Source organism: Bubalus kerabau, chromosome 3, assembly GCF_029407905.1.
Source record: "Bubalus kerabau isolate K-KA32 ecotype Philippines breed swamp buffalo chromosome 3, PCC_UOA_SB_1v2, whole genome shotgun sequence".
In the NCBI taxonomy this organism is placed as follows: domain Eukaryota; kingdom Metazoa; phylum Chordata; class Mammalia; order Artiodactyla; family Bovidae; genus Bubalus; species Bubalus kerabau.
The window spans coordinates 174,314,615-174,328,731 of NC_073626.1; the positions used below are offsets into that span (position 1 = coordinate 174,314,615).

Genomic DNA, 14,117 nt, shown 5'->3' on the forward strand with positions numbered 1-14,117 from the left:
AAAATGAAAGTGACCATGATGAGAAGGCTGGCCATCTTTTCTTACCTTAGGGAGAGCAGACCCCAAACTGATTCTTATCATGAGATTCTGGGGACAGAGGGAATTTAGACTTGCGGTTGTATAGTGAGCTGCGAGCCCAACTCTCTGAAGGCAGATTTCACGCGTCATTTTTTTGTGTAACGTATCTCCTCCTTTCAATGGAAGAAATGTTTTAACTCACATTTTTAATGGTAAAGAATTCCTCCTAATGATTTCTGTGTTGAATTTAAATTCTTTTTAGCATGAGGAGAGAAGCCAACAGAGCATCTACAGTATTTTTGAAGATATGTCATAAAAGTATAATTAATGTAGAAATAAATAGCATTTTGTGAAATTTCATACAATAATGTGTGATACAGAGAGATGTAGACAACTTTAACTTATGATGATTTCCTGGGGAGTTGGGGAAGGAGTTCTTTTTTAATTCTTTAGGATAAATATTTAGCAATGGAGCCTAATTTTGCTTCATGAATTTTTGTCATTAGTAGATGTGTTAACAGATCATATTTTAAGAATTATTTTTAAAAGTCTGCATGTGTAAAAATGAGGATACCTGGTATTGTCATACAGGTGGGTGCAGAAGGAAAACGTATTTTCTGCTCTCATAGATGGAGAATGTCGTTTCATTTTTGTACCTTGAAGTTATTTTTTTAAAAGGAGTTAATGTTGAAAAGAAACAAACTTTCTTTGACATGTACGAATAACCTTAGATATGCAGATGACACCACCCTTATGGCAGAAAGCGAAGATGAACTAAAGAGCCTCGAAGAAGAGGCAAAAGAGGAGAGTGAAAAATCTGGCTTAAAACTCAGCATTGAAAAAACGAAGATCATGGTATCCGATCCCATCACTTTATGGCAAATAGATGGGGAAACAATGGAAAAAGTGCCAGACTTTATGTACTTGGGCTCCAAAATCACTGCAGATGGTGACTGCAGCCATGAAATTAAAAGTCGCTTGCTCCTTGTAAGAAAAGCTATGACAGTCTAGACAACGTCTTAAAAAGCAAAGACATTACTTTGCCAACAAAGTCCATCTAGTCAAAGCTATGGTTTTTCCATTAGTCGTGTACAGTGTGAGAGTTGGACTGTAAAGATGTCTGAGCACCGAAGAATTGCTGTCTTTGAACTGTGGTGTTGGAGAAGACTCTTGAGTGTCCCTTGGACAGCAAGGAGATCAAACCAGTCAATCCAGCCTGAGTATTCATTGGAAGGACTGATGCTGAAACTGAAGCTCCAATACTTTGGCCACCTGATGCGAAGAGCCAACGCATTGAAAAAGACCCTGACGCTGGGAAAGATTGAGGGCAGAAGGAGAAGAAGACAACAGGATGAGATGGTTGGAGGGCATCACTGACTTAATGGTCCTGAGTTTCAGCAAGCTCTGGAAGATGGTGAAGGACAGGGAAACTTGGCGTGCTGTAGTCCATGGAGTCGCAAAGAGTCGTACATAATGACTCATAGGGACTGAACAGCATATTTGCTTTACCTCTAATTTTTTTTTTTCTTTCTCCTTTACCTCTAATTTTTTTCTCTTTCTCCATATGTGCAGTTATATATGTATATGATTTTAATTTTAAATTTTTGTAGTTTTTTTCTGTTCCATTTAAGAGTCCTCAAATGGACTTACATGACCTCATGCACCTTTTCCCCCAAACATTTCAGCGTTTTCCAAGAATGAGAACATTCCTCTACATAGTCACAATAAAAATTTCAGAATCATAGAAAAGTAACATTGGTATGATACTGTTGTCTAATCCATATTTCCTATTCAAATTGTTCTAATTATCTCTTTAATGTATCTTTTAGCATTTTTTTTTCTTGTTCAGGATAGAATTAAGAATCATACGTACGCTTAGTTTTTATGTCTCTTTAGTCTCCCTTAATCTGGGATCATTCTTCAGCTTTTGACACTGATGTTTTTGGTGACTATGGTAGATTGATTTTGTGTCTGTCAATTTGGACTTACCTGATTTTTTTTCAAAATTAATTTCAGTTTATGCATTTTTGTTGGGAATATGACATAAGTGATACTGTGTCCTTGTCAGTGTATCTCATCAGGAGGCACATGGTGCCAGTTTGTCTCTTTATTAGTGATGTTCCCTAAGTCAGTAACAGCTGGGTGGCAGGGATGCATAGGGCAAGGCATGTGGGAAGGGGTACATCAGAGTGCTTTATGCCATCCTTCCCACACCTTCACCAACCCTGAAGCTCCCGTGCACTTGCTTCCTCATTCACCTGTTGATGGACATTTGTGTTGGTAAACATGAGAGCCACGTGTCAGGTATGAATAAAGCTACTATGCATATCTTATACTCATCTCTGGGTAGAAATTTTCTTTGGTGAATGTATGTCTAGCAGTGGATTGTGGGGTCGCTGAATAGGTGTATATTTCAATGTAATAGATAACTGCTAAACAGTTTTTTGAAGTGGTTGAACTAATTTGCAGAAATGATGTTATTAATCTTGTGCTAATCCTGGTCTGGCTAAGATATGAATAGCTGGTTGCTGAAGTTCATGCTGTCTGACAGGACAGCTATCTCTTCCCCTTATTATCATCAGATCTGGACCCTGTGGCATTATCCTTCATTTTCTTCTTTCTTCTCTCTGCCATTATCCTGAGGTTACTTCAGAGTCCATGGGATGACCCATCCTGTCTTCCCAGGCTCCTGATTCTGTGACTTACCTCCCACCTCTTATTCTTACCCTAACCTGCTTTTTGACATTACCAGCACATTTGTAAACTGTTTTGTTTTTACTTTCTTCCTCCTTGTGCCTCAGTCACACTTTTGCCAGTACCCTCCCTTTGCTTTCGTATTCGTCATTTATTGTGATGACAAAATCCTAACCCAGATTCAGTCATGTTGTCAGCTCACTCTTAGGCTAAGTTAGAGAAAGAAGCCCACAACCATGCCGGCAGGTGCCATCTCCATCTTGATTGGGCCTTCAGAACTACTGTCGGTAACTGCAGTGTGGTGTCCTGGATTAGATGCTGGAACAGAACAAGGACGTTGTTGGAAAAATGGGTTAAGTCTGCGAATAGTTACTAGTGGTCTGCCAGTGTTGGTGTCTTAGTCTTGACAGGTGTACTGTGGTAATGTAAGTTGTTTATATTAGAGGAAACTGAGGGAGTATCTGTAATATCTTTGTAACATTTCTATGAACCCAGAATTATTCCTAAATAAAGTTTATTAAAAAAAATACTACTGTAGATACAGCAGCTACCATTTCTGCATTCTTCTCAAAACTTGTCACCTACTGTCCTTTGCCTACTTATCTGAGAAAACTGAGGCCACTGAGTGTGAATTCCCCACCACTTGCTATTCCACCACAAAAAGCCTGCAGATATCTTCAGTCATTTGAACATACTTTGCTCTTGTCACAAGTGGATAGGCATTGGCGTGTCTTTTTTTTCCCATTTGTTTTTTGAAGCCCCATCCAGCCTGCCTTCTGAGAGCTGCATTTCCATCATATTTTTGCTAAATTGTTTCTTCACTTTTTGATGGTACTTGTTGCTGCAGTCCATGGGGTCTCACAGAGTCAGACACGACTGAGCGACTTCACTTTCACTTTTCACTTTCATGCATTGACGGAAATGGCAACCCACTCTAGTGTTCTTGCCTGGAGAATCCCAGGGACGGGGGAGCCTGGTGGGCTGCCGTCTATGGGGTCGCACAGAGTCAGACACGACTGACACGACTTAGCAGCAGCAGCAGCAGCAGCAGCAGTACTTTCCCTTTAGGATATTTTCCTCTAAAATGAAAGTGGAAATTTTCTTTCTACTCTGCTTCATTTCTCTTCACCTTTCACAGCTAAGATTCTAGCAAAAGTTGACTGTATTTGTAGTCTTCCCTTTCTCACTTCCCAACCTCTGAAATCTGGCTCTGTCCCCACCAAACTTCTTTAATTGTACTCTTCAAGGCACCGACGACTTCATCGTCGAAGCCAATGAAGACTTTTCAGCCTTTCTCTTTTTTTACTTCAATATTTGACACTTCTGAATTCTTCCATTCTTCTCTCTCTCTTTTTTTTTTTTTTTTTTTGGCCAATGTTATCTCTGTTTCAAACAAAAATTAGTAACTTACTAGGAAAAGAGTTACTCATAATTCCACTATTCAGAAGTAAATATTACATCTGGGGACATATAAGTAAATACCCACTAAGAATGTATTTTAAGACATCTTGATTGTAATTAAATCCTCTGTATCTGTCAGTCAGTTCAGTCACTCGGTTGTGTCCGACTCTTTGCGACCCCATAGACCGCAGCACGCCAGGCTTTGCTGTCCATAACCAACTCCCGGAGCTTGCTCAAATTCATGTCCATCGAGTTGGTAATACCGTCCAACCATCTAACCCTCTGTTGTCCTGTTTTCCTGCCTTCAGTCTTTCCCAGCATCAGAGTCTTTTCCAATGTGTTTCAATTTACTTTTTTATTATTATTATTTTTAAATATAAATTTATTTATTTTAATTGGAGGTAGCATCATAGCATAATCTTTCTGAAGGCGTTGTCAGCAGTCCTTAAAATCAGCTACTAGGAACGACACAATTGAGAAGATGATAATGAGCAGCTCTGACCAAGGTTATCCTTGTGCACACAGTGACAACTGGGATGCAACTTCCATTGAGGGCCAGCAGCGGTTGTAGCATGGTGCTCATTAAGGTGCATTAATGACTGCAGTGGAGGTAATAAGTGTGAACAATGGTAGGCTACTTGGTCAGAGGATGGTTTGAGAGATTTAGGATTTAAAACAGTTGTTTAGTCGCTAAGTCAGGTCTGACTCTTTTGTGGCCCCATAGATGTAGCCAGCCAGACTGCTCTTTCCATGGGGTTTCCCAGGCAAGAATACTGGAGTGGGTTGCCATTTCCTTCTCCAGGGGATCTTCCCGACCCAGAAATTGAACCCATGTCTCCTACATTAGTAGGTGGGTTCTTTACACTGAGCCACCAGGGAAGCCCTTAAAACAGGTAGAATGTGGTAACTGGGTATGGGAGATGATTAGATTAGGAGTAAAGGATGATTCTGAGACTCTTAATCCATTCGCTCAGTAGATGATGGTACCCTTACCTGTCTTTGGGGATACAGGTGATGAAGGAGGTTTTGATGAGTAGGGTTGGGGGTCTGTTAGACCTAAAGGGCTGTGAGTGGTTGAATAAGAAAGCCTTACTCTGTCGGGGAGAGTTCACACCTGGAACTGAGAATTGTGACCTTACAGAGAGCTGCTTTTAGATTTGTACATCTTCACACATCTACAGAGACGTTCTAAGCTGAAGTTTGGATTTTGAACAATAGTTAACAAGTGAGGATTGTGGTTATTGGAGAGGGGTTGTTTTAGAAGGCCCTGCTGCTGCTACCTGTCAGGTACTACTAGTACTCCCGGGAGTAGCACTGGGCCTCCTGTGTTACACAGATCTCCACTGGCCAGGAAGGTGAAGAAGATAAGGAGAGGGAAATTTCATTTGGGCCTAGTGTTGGGGTTGTTGAACTTTTCTGGAGGAGTGGAGTGGTGGGGGGGAAACCAGGTTGCACTGGGTTTTGAAGTGGTTGGGAAGTGAGGCGGTGAAGATGTCTCTGAAATGAAGAGGAAAGACGACCAGTGCTGCATCGCCAGAGAGGGATGCTGCATTGGAGGACTTTTAAGCAAATCAATATTAGATATACTTAGAGATGGTAGGGAAGGATGATAGGGAAGGAATGCTGATAGGGAAGGATTGAGTTTCTAGAAGAGAGGGCTATATGGAACACAATTCTAGAGGACGTAAAGACCACTGGTGGGTTTTTAAGGAAGGACATTATCCAAATATGCTTCAGCTTTTCCAGATATTTGTGGGTGAAGAAGGACTTTGGACAGGATTTGTTGATTATTGAGTGGAGCACAACCATTCTCCTGGTTCAGGCTACTGTCTTCTCTAGGTTGCATTATGCTTAGCTTGCCTTCACAGTAGCTGGAGAACTCTCTTAAGTATGCATTCTTGGTCATGTTACTCTTTAGGTCTGGTACCTATGAGAAGTGTTCAGTTCCTAGGCATGGAAAGCCCTTGGGAGTTGTTGCTCAGTTGCTCAGTCGTGTCCGACTCTTTGTGACCCCATGGACCTCAGCATGCCAGGCTTCCCTGTCCTCACTATCTCCTGGAGATATCAAACTCATGTCCATTGAGTTGATGATGCCATCCAACCATCTCATTCTCTGGGGGTTGGTGGGGGTTTGAAACCTTGTGAGGAGCAGATGAAGAAATTAGGGGTGTTGGGCAGTGAGTGGGAAAGCCTCTAGTGAGACTTAGTAATTGCAGATACTGGGATGGTTTTCCCTTAGAAAAGGGAAGAGCTTAGATGTGCCCTCTAGTGGTAGACACTCTTAGGGAGCATACTGATTCAGTATAAGATAGTTTAAACTGATTTCTAATTGATGTATATTTTAAAATTAATTTTTGGCAGACTGAACCGTGACTATTTTAAATAGAAATTTCAGACCTCGTTGTTGGAAAGATTTTGGTCTTTTTAGTCATAAAAACCTAGTTTTTGACTCTTGGTTCTGCTGACTGTGATTGTGGGTAAATGGCTTAACGCCTTTGCTTTGTTCTTCTCATCTGTTTTATTGGGAGTGGTTGTGAAACTTATAAAATGAGTATGTGTAACATTCGCAGCTTCAGTTCTCAGTGGATATTAAGTCCACGTTCTCAGGGAAGAGCCCAAATGTTCATGAATTTGATGTGAACCACTGTACTGGAAGGTCCTTCAGCAGTAGTTGGGTCCTCTTTTGTGGGCATGTTGTTTTCTTACTGACTTGTTTAGCCTGTCTTATAGGAGTTGGACTCAATGACTTCTAAGTCCAAGAATAATTGGAAAGAAAACAAAAGACCAACCCAATAGCAGTGAACACTTCTAGCACCTGGACTGTGGTCTTAATATGTATATTACCAAAGAGAATCAGGCTCCCTGGTGAAATGGTTGATTCCACATCTGAGGCAAGAAATAAGCTGGTTTTGGAACATTTGACATACCAGATAGAAATGAAGCTCTCAAAGACTACTAGCGTTGGGTCAGAAGGACTTGGGAGCAAACCTGAAGCCTCTTCCACTAGGCAAAGATGAGACAGTTTGAGTATTGTTAAGAATAATTGCAGTGAACTGAAATACATTAATGAATATAATTTTACTGTTGGAGGATTGTTAGTGAACCAAGTCATTATTATGAAAACTAATAAACGGAAAGGAAGAATGAAAGCTTTTTCTTTTCTTATATGAGCTATATTCTATTAGGTAATACCAGATGTATAAAAGGGAAGTTTCTCTTTGTAGAACTACTCTGCTGCTGCTGCTGCTAAGTCGCTTCAGTCATGTCCGACTCTGTGCGACCCCATAGACGGCAGCCCACCAGGCCCTGCTGTCCTGGGATTTTCCAGGCAGGAACACTGGAGTGGGTTGCCATTTCCTCCTCCAATGCATGAAAGTGAAAAGTGAAAGTGAAGTCGCTCAGTCGTGTCCGACTCATAGCGACCCCATGGACTGCAGCCTACCAGGCTTCTCCATCCGTGGGATTTTCCAGGCAAGAGTACTGGAGTGGGGTGCCATTGCCTTCTCCTAGTAAATAAAGAAGCAGTGATAGAATAAAGTCAGTCTGTAACCTTAGTGAATGTGGGGATCTCAGCTTGGCTCGTGAGGGACTGCTTAGCCCTGCAAAATGCACCAGGCGGTGCGGGCCTCGTGGTGGGATGACATACCACCACGTGTGCGTAGTCTTATCAAGTCTGATCAGATCTCTACATCCAGCCACCAATTTACATGAAATGCAGAGAGCAGAGAAACATAGTAAACTATATCACAGGGATAAAGTTAGCAAAATCCAGACTTAAAGAAAAACCTATGTCTTTTAGAGATAACATTCTGAAATATTTAGAGGAAATGATAACTTTTCTTAAAAGAATTTTCTCCAAACTTAAAAATAATTTCCTTTAAAAATCTTGAAAGCCAAAGAGCTCCTTTGGAATAACATTAAAGGAGGGTTAGATGGGGCTGTAGAAGGAGTCAGATGGACTGTAGACTGGGTTGATGGGTATAGGGGAGTTTCTTCTTGGTTGTTTTATATATGTTCAAAATCGTCCATAATAAAACATTAAAAAAAAAGTAAAACATTGAAATAAAAAAACCTTGTTTGTCTTACTGTACTAATACATATTCCTTTTTTTTTTTTATTCTGGTATTGCTTTCTACATGTAAACACATTCTGTATATTTACTATGAATATGATACTTTTTCTGCCATTGTTGAATAATTTGCAAGTATTTATTGTGCTTGGCCTTCATACTTTTTAATGTACAAGTTGTAGACCAGTCCTTTCTTTTTTTGTTTTTGTCAATACAACTTAGCAATTTTGGGGACATATTTCAGTCGGTTCAGTTCAGTTGCTCAGTCGTGTCCGACCGACTCTTTGTGACCCTATGGACTGCAGCACACCAGGCTTCCCTATCCATCACCAACTCCCAAAACTTGCTTGAACTCATGTCCATAGAGTCGGTGATGTCATCCAACCAACTCATCCTTTGTTATCCCCTTCTCCTCCTGCCTTCCATCTTTCCCAGCATCAGAGTCTTTTCCAGTGAGTCAGTTCTTTGAATCAGGTGGCCAAAGTATTGGAGTTTCAGCTTCAGCATCTTCCAATGAATATTCAGGACTGATTTCCTTTAGGATTGACTGGTTTCAGCTCTTTGCAGTTCAAGGGACTCTGAAGGGGCTTCTCCAACACCACAGTTCAAAAGCAGCAATTCTTCGGTGCTCAGCTTTCTTTATGGTCCAACTCTCACATCCATACATGACTACTGGAAAAACCATAGCTTTGACTAGATGGACTTTGTTGGCAAAATAATGTCTCTGCATTTTACTATGCTGTCTAGATTGGTCATAGATTTTTCTTCCAAGCAGCAAGCATCTTTTAATTTTATGGCTGCAGGTACCATCTGCAGTGATTTGGGAGCCCAAGAAAATAGTCTGTCACTGTTTCCATTGTTCCCCCATCGATTTGCCTTGAAGTGATGGGACCAGATGCCATGATGTTAGTTTTCTGAATGCTGAGTTTCAAGCCAGCTTTTTCACGCTCCTCTTTCATTTTCATCAAGAGGCTTCTTAGTTCCTCTTTGCTTTCTGCCATGAGGGTGGTGTCATCTGCATATCTGAGGTTATTGATATTTCTCCCAGCCATCTTGATTCCAGCTTGTGCTTCATCCAGCCTGGCATTTCACATGATGTACTCTACATACAAGTTAAGTAGGCAGGGTGACAATATACAGCCTTAATGTACTCCTCTCCCAATTTGGAACCAGTCAATTGTTCCATGTCAGGTTCTAACTGTTGCTTCTTGACCTACATACAGATTTCTCAGGAGGCAGGTAAGGTGGTCTAGTATTCTCATCTCTTGAAGAATTTTCCACAGTTTGTTGTGATCCACACAGTCAAAGCCTTTGGTGTAGTCAATAAAGCAGAAGTAGATATTTTTCTGGAGCTCTCTTGCTTTTTTGATGATCCAATGGATGTTGGCAATCTGATCTCTGGTTCCTCTGCCTTTTCTAAATCCAGCCTGAACATCTGGAAGTTCACAGTTCACGTACTGTTGAAGCCTGGCTTGGAGAATTTTGAGCATTTCTTTGCTAGGTTGTGAGATGAGTGCAGCTGTGCGGTAGTTTGAACATTCTTTGGTATTGCCTTTCTTTGTGTTGGAATAAAAACTGACCTTTTGCAGTCCTGTGGCCCCTGCTGAGTTTTCCAAATTTGCTGGCATATTGAGTGTAGCACTTTAACATCATCTATAGTATTTGAAATAACTTAACTGGAATTCCTCACCTCCACTAGTTTCTTTCATAGTGATGCCTCCTAAGGCCCACTTGACTTTGGACTCCAGGACGTCTGGCTCTAGGTGAGTGATCACACCATCGTGGTTGTCTGGGTCATGATCTTTTTTGCATAGTTCTTCTGTGTATTCTTGTCACCTTTTCTTAATATCTTCTGCTTCTGTTAGGTCCATACCATCTCTGTCCTTTATCAAGCCCATCTTTGCATGAAATGTTCCCTTGGTATCTCTAATTTTCTTGAAGAGATCTCTAATCTTTCCCATTCTGTTGTTTTCCTCTATTTCTTTACAATGATCACCGAGGAAGGCTTTCTTTTCTCTCCTTGTTATTCTTTGGAACTCTGCATTCAGATGGGTATATCTCTCCTTTTCTCCTTTGCCTTTCTCTTCTCTCCTTTTCTCCTTTGCCTTTCTCTTCTCTTCTTTTCTCAACTGTTTGTAAAGCCTCCTCAGACAACTGTTTTGCCTTTTTGCGTTTATTTTTCTTAGGGATGGTTTTAATCACTGTCTCCTGTACAATGTCACAAACCTCTGTCCATAGTTCTTCGGGCGCTCTTGTCTATCAGATCTCACCCCTTGAATCTGTTTGTCACTCCCGCTGTATAATCGTAAGGCATTTGATTTAGGTCATACCTGGATGGTCTAATGGTTTTCCCTCTCTCTTCAATTTAAGTGTGAATTTGGCAATAAGGAGTTCATGATCTGAACCACAGTCAGGCCCTGGTCTTGTTTTTGTTGACCATATAGGGCTTCTCCTTCTTTGGCTGCAAAGAATATAATCAATCTGATTTCAGTATTGACCATCTGGTGATGTCCATGTGTAGAGTCTTCTCTTGTGTTGTTGGAAGAGGGTGTTTGCTATGACCGGGGCGTTCTCTTGGCAAAACTCTGTTAGCCTTTGCCCTGCTTCATTTGAATTTCAGGGCCAAACTTGCCTGTTACTCTAGGTATCTCTTGGTTTCCTACTTTTGTATTCCAGTCCCCTATATTTCAGTGCTTCTGTTGAATTTTCCTTTGGGCTAAACTACTGACTTGCAGTACTTTGGCTCCTTTTACCCTTGTTATCAATTACTTTTTAGAACTTTGGGCCACTCCTCGATAATCAGCTACTCTTGATGGTAGTTTTCCCAGGGGGAAAGCTTGCCATTTTTTGCTGAAGCTTAGCTCTTTTTAAAAATGGCAACCCACTCCAGTGTTCTTGCCTGGAGAATCCCAGGAACAGAGGGGCCTGGTGGGCTGCCGTCTATGGGGTTGCACAGAGTTGGACACGACTGATGTGACTTAGCAGCAGCAGCAGCTCCTTTTAAAAATAATAACATGTTATAAAATTGTGTTCCTCTTTTTCCAGTTTCCTTCCTTTGAGGTAACTTCTGTTATCAGCTTGAAGTATATTTTTACCTTCTTTTTTTCCTTAGCAGTAAATATGGGTTTTATATATTTTTCTCCTTGTACTTCACAGGTTTTTATTTTTTTCACTGCATTTTCAAATTCTCTACACTCATCATTAATTGCTTTTATTAAAAGTGAATTATCAAATATTGTGGGCATACATAAAAGTATCATTTTCTTTACAAGTATCTGTATTTTGCATTTTCTTTTGGGGAGCAAAAGAAATATTTTAAAAAATAGTTCGTTAAATATTAGGAAATCATTCTTTGACGTGACTGTTCTAGTTTATAATTCCACAAGTACTACTTGAGAATTTGCATTGTTTTACATACTTGCCAACAGCTGGCACTGTCAGATTTATTAATTTCTATTAATCCACTGATGTAAGTTGCTGTCTCACTTTTAATTACGTTTTAGTTTTATAGTTTGGAAAAATGTGTCCCCTCCTCACTCCCTAAGCTTCTTAGGGACATGCTACGATCCTTTTTAAGTTAAGGAATTTCCACATGGTTGTCTACTTATTTCTCAATGAACTCAGTAAACTATTTTCTTAGTGAGCTATTACAGCAGATTGCATTAGAACTAAAATCTTGGATTCCTTGACATGTGACTTTTCCTTTCTGTTCTTTTGAAGAACTAAAGTCAAAATATTACGGTATATTCCTTTCTGTTCTTTTGAAGAACTAAAATGAAAATATTATAGTATATAGTATAGAGGAAATAAAAGGTCCTTACTGCCAGCACATTTGACGCTTTGTTTTTCTATTCTGTCTACTGTTTTAGGCTCTGAGCTCTGTCCAGCGGTGGGAGTATTACATCCCTCCCTTTCTCCAGCATTGCTGAAGTATGTGTTAGCAGACTATCGTTACAGGAGAGAAGAAATGTTAGCACTTTTCCTTAAAGACAACAAGGTAAGAACGTAGGAAAGAGTTCAAAATTGCAAGTGCGATTTCAGAGTATGTACAGTTACGTGTTGATACATGAAATATCTGTGGTTTTTCTCTCTTTTCTTCCTGTGTTGAAGCCTGCAGTAGTTCACAGAGGCTCTTCTAAATGATGCGCTCTTTATGTTTCAGAGAAAACCTAAGATTTCATCACACAAGTAGAAAGCTTCATGGAAGCAGGAGAGTGGTCAGGACTTAATGCTTTGTCTAACTGATTTCCAAACAGCCTTTATTTTTATCCCACTGTGATGGCTGAGAAATTTTTCTCTTCTCTTTATTGCATGTGTCATTCTTCTTTCCAGTTAGACCTTAGGAGCCAGAAGGGCAGATGCTTCTCTTGTTCTCCCCATTTGAGTTAAATATAAAATTTTTAGTGGGGAGAAAATCTTAAAATATGACACCTGATTTGAGTTACTTATAAATGATCAAAACTCATACAGTATAAAGTACACTTCTGTCCTATGATTAGTGAGAAATAACATTTTCTACTTAAGTGTACTTTGTTTTTAACTTTATTAATGGATTAAGAATCAAATTTTAATGATGGTTGCTAAGGACAAATACGGTTGCTTGTAAAACTCTCCTTACCACCTTGTGCTTTGAGTTAAATGTGCACTCTGGAGTATCAGAGTCAGTGAAAGTGAAAGTTGCTCAGTTGTGTATGACTCTTTGTGACCCCCATGGACTATACCTGGAATTCTCCATGGAAGTCGTGGAATTCTCCAGGCCAGGATACTGGAGTGGGTAGCCTTTCCCTTCTCCAGGGGATCTTCCCAACCCAGGGATCTAACCCAGGTCTCCTGCATTGTGGCTGGATTCTTTACCAGCTGAGCCACAAGGGAAGCCCAAGAATACTGGAGTGGGTAGCCTATCCCTACTTCAGTGGATCTTCCCAACCCAGGAATCGAACCAGAGTCTCCTGCATTGCAGGCAAATTCTTTACCAACTGAGCTATCAGGGTCACTTTCACTTTTCACTTTCATGCATTGGAGAAGAAAATGGCAACCCACTCCAGAGTTCTTGCCTGGAGAATCCCAGGGACGGGGGAGCCTGATGGGCTGCCATCTATGGGGTCGCACAGAGTCGGACACGACTGAAGTGACTTAGCAGCAGCAGCAGCTGTATATCAAATCTGAGAGTGGTAGTCTGAAGGGAGGACGAGGTGAGTGACTGGGCTTTTTAATGTTTGACCCTGTCAGAATATTAATTGTGACTGAATAAGCTTTTATTCTGTATTTTGATAATTAGCAGCAGATAAACCAAACAATATTTTCTTGTTCTGACTTCTTAGAATCGCAGGGAGAGCATTAACCTCATGGTCATGTGTTTGGTCAAACAGATCCCAGTGGGTATTGCCCTCCCCACCAGGGCCCAGAGCATCCCGACCCCCAGACCTTCTGGATAAGGATTTCTGCCTATCCTACAGGAGGAGCCCCTGCTGCCACTGGATCTGTGCCCTTCCCAGAAAAAGAACAGATGTGTGCGTAGCTTTGAGCCTCAGGTCCCACCCTTGTTCCTTCCCACTGAGACATAAAAATAGGAAGTTCCCCTTAGGCTCTCAGAAGTGTCCTTCCCCAGGTCTGCTTCCTTCTTACTCTTCTTGGCATATGAATGCCTCTTAGTTGACTGTATTTTGCTTTAGATCTGAGGCTGTTGAGTACTATGTAGAGATAAGGACGTGTGTTAGAATAGAGAGAAAAGGGTATTTTTCAAGGAAGAGGAGCTTCTTTTCAGAAACATGTAGTTTTTCAGAAGTGATCTGCTAAACCTGAATTCACACCAGTTTTTACCACTGAAAGAAAATATAAATATTCAGACCACAGTGTGCTTAAAACCATGCTTTTCTGTCACAAACGTTTTTTTTAAAACTTTTATTGAATTCGTTACAATATTGCTTCTGTTTTA

General features: G+C 40.6%; 1 long non-coding RNA gene across 1 annotated transcript in view; it reads left to right on the top strand.

Moving 5' to 3' along the window:
• LOC129647893 (uncharacterized) overlaps nucleotides 1-14,117 on the top strand; it is a 48,223-nt gene that overhangs the window by 5,689 nt on the left and 28,417 nt on the right. Inside the window, exon 2 of the long non-coding RNA XR_008712562.1 lies at nucleotides 12,052-12,179. This is a non-coding gene — a long non-coding RNA (uncharacterized LOC129647893). The remainder of the gene's footprint in view (nucleotides 1-12,051; nucleotides 12,180-14,117) is intronic.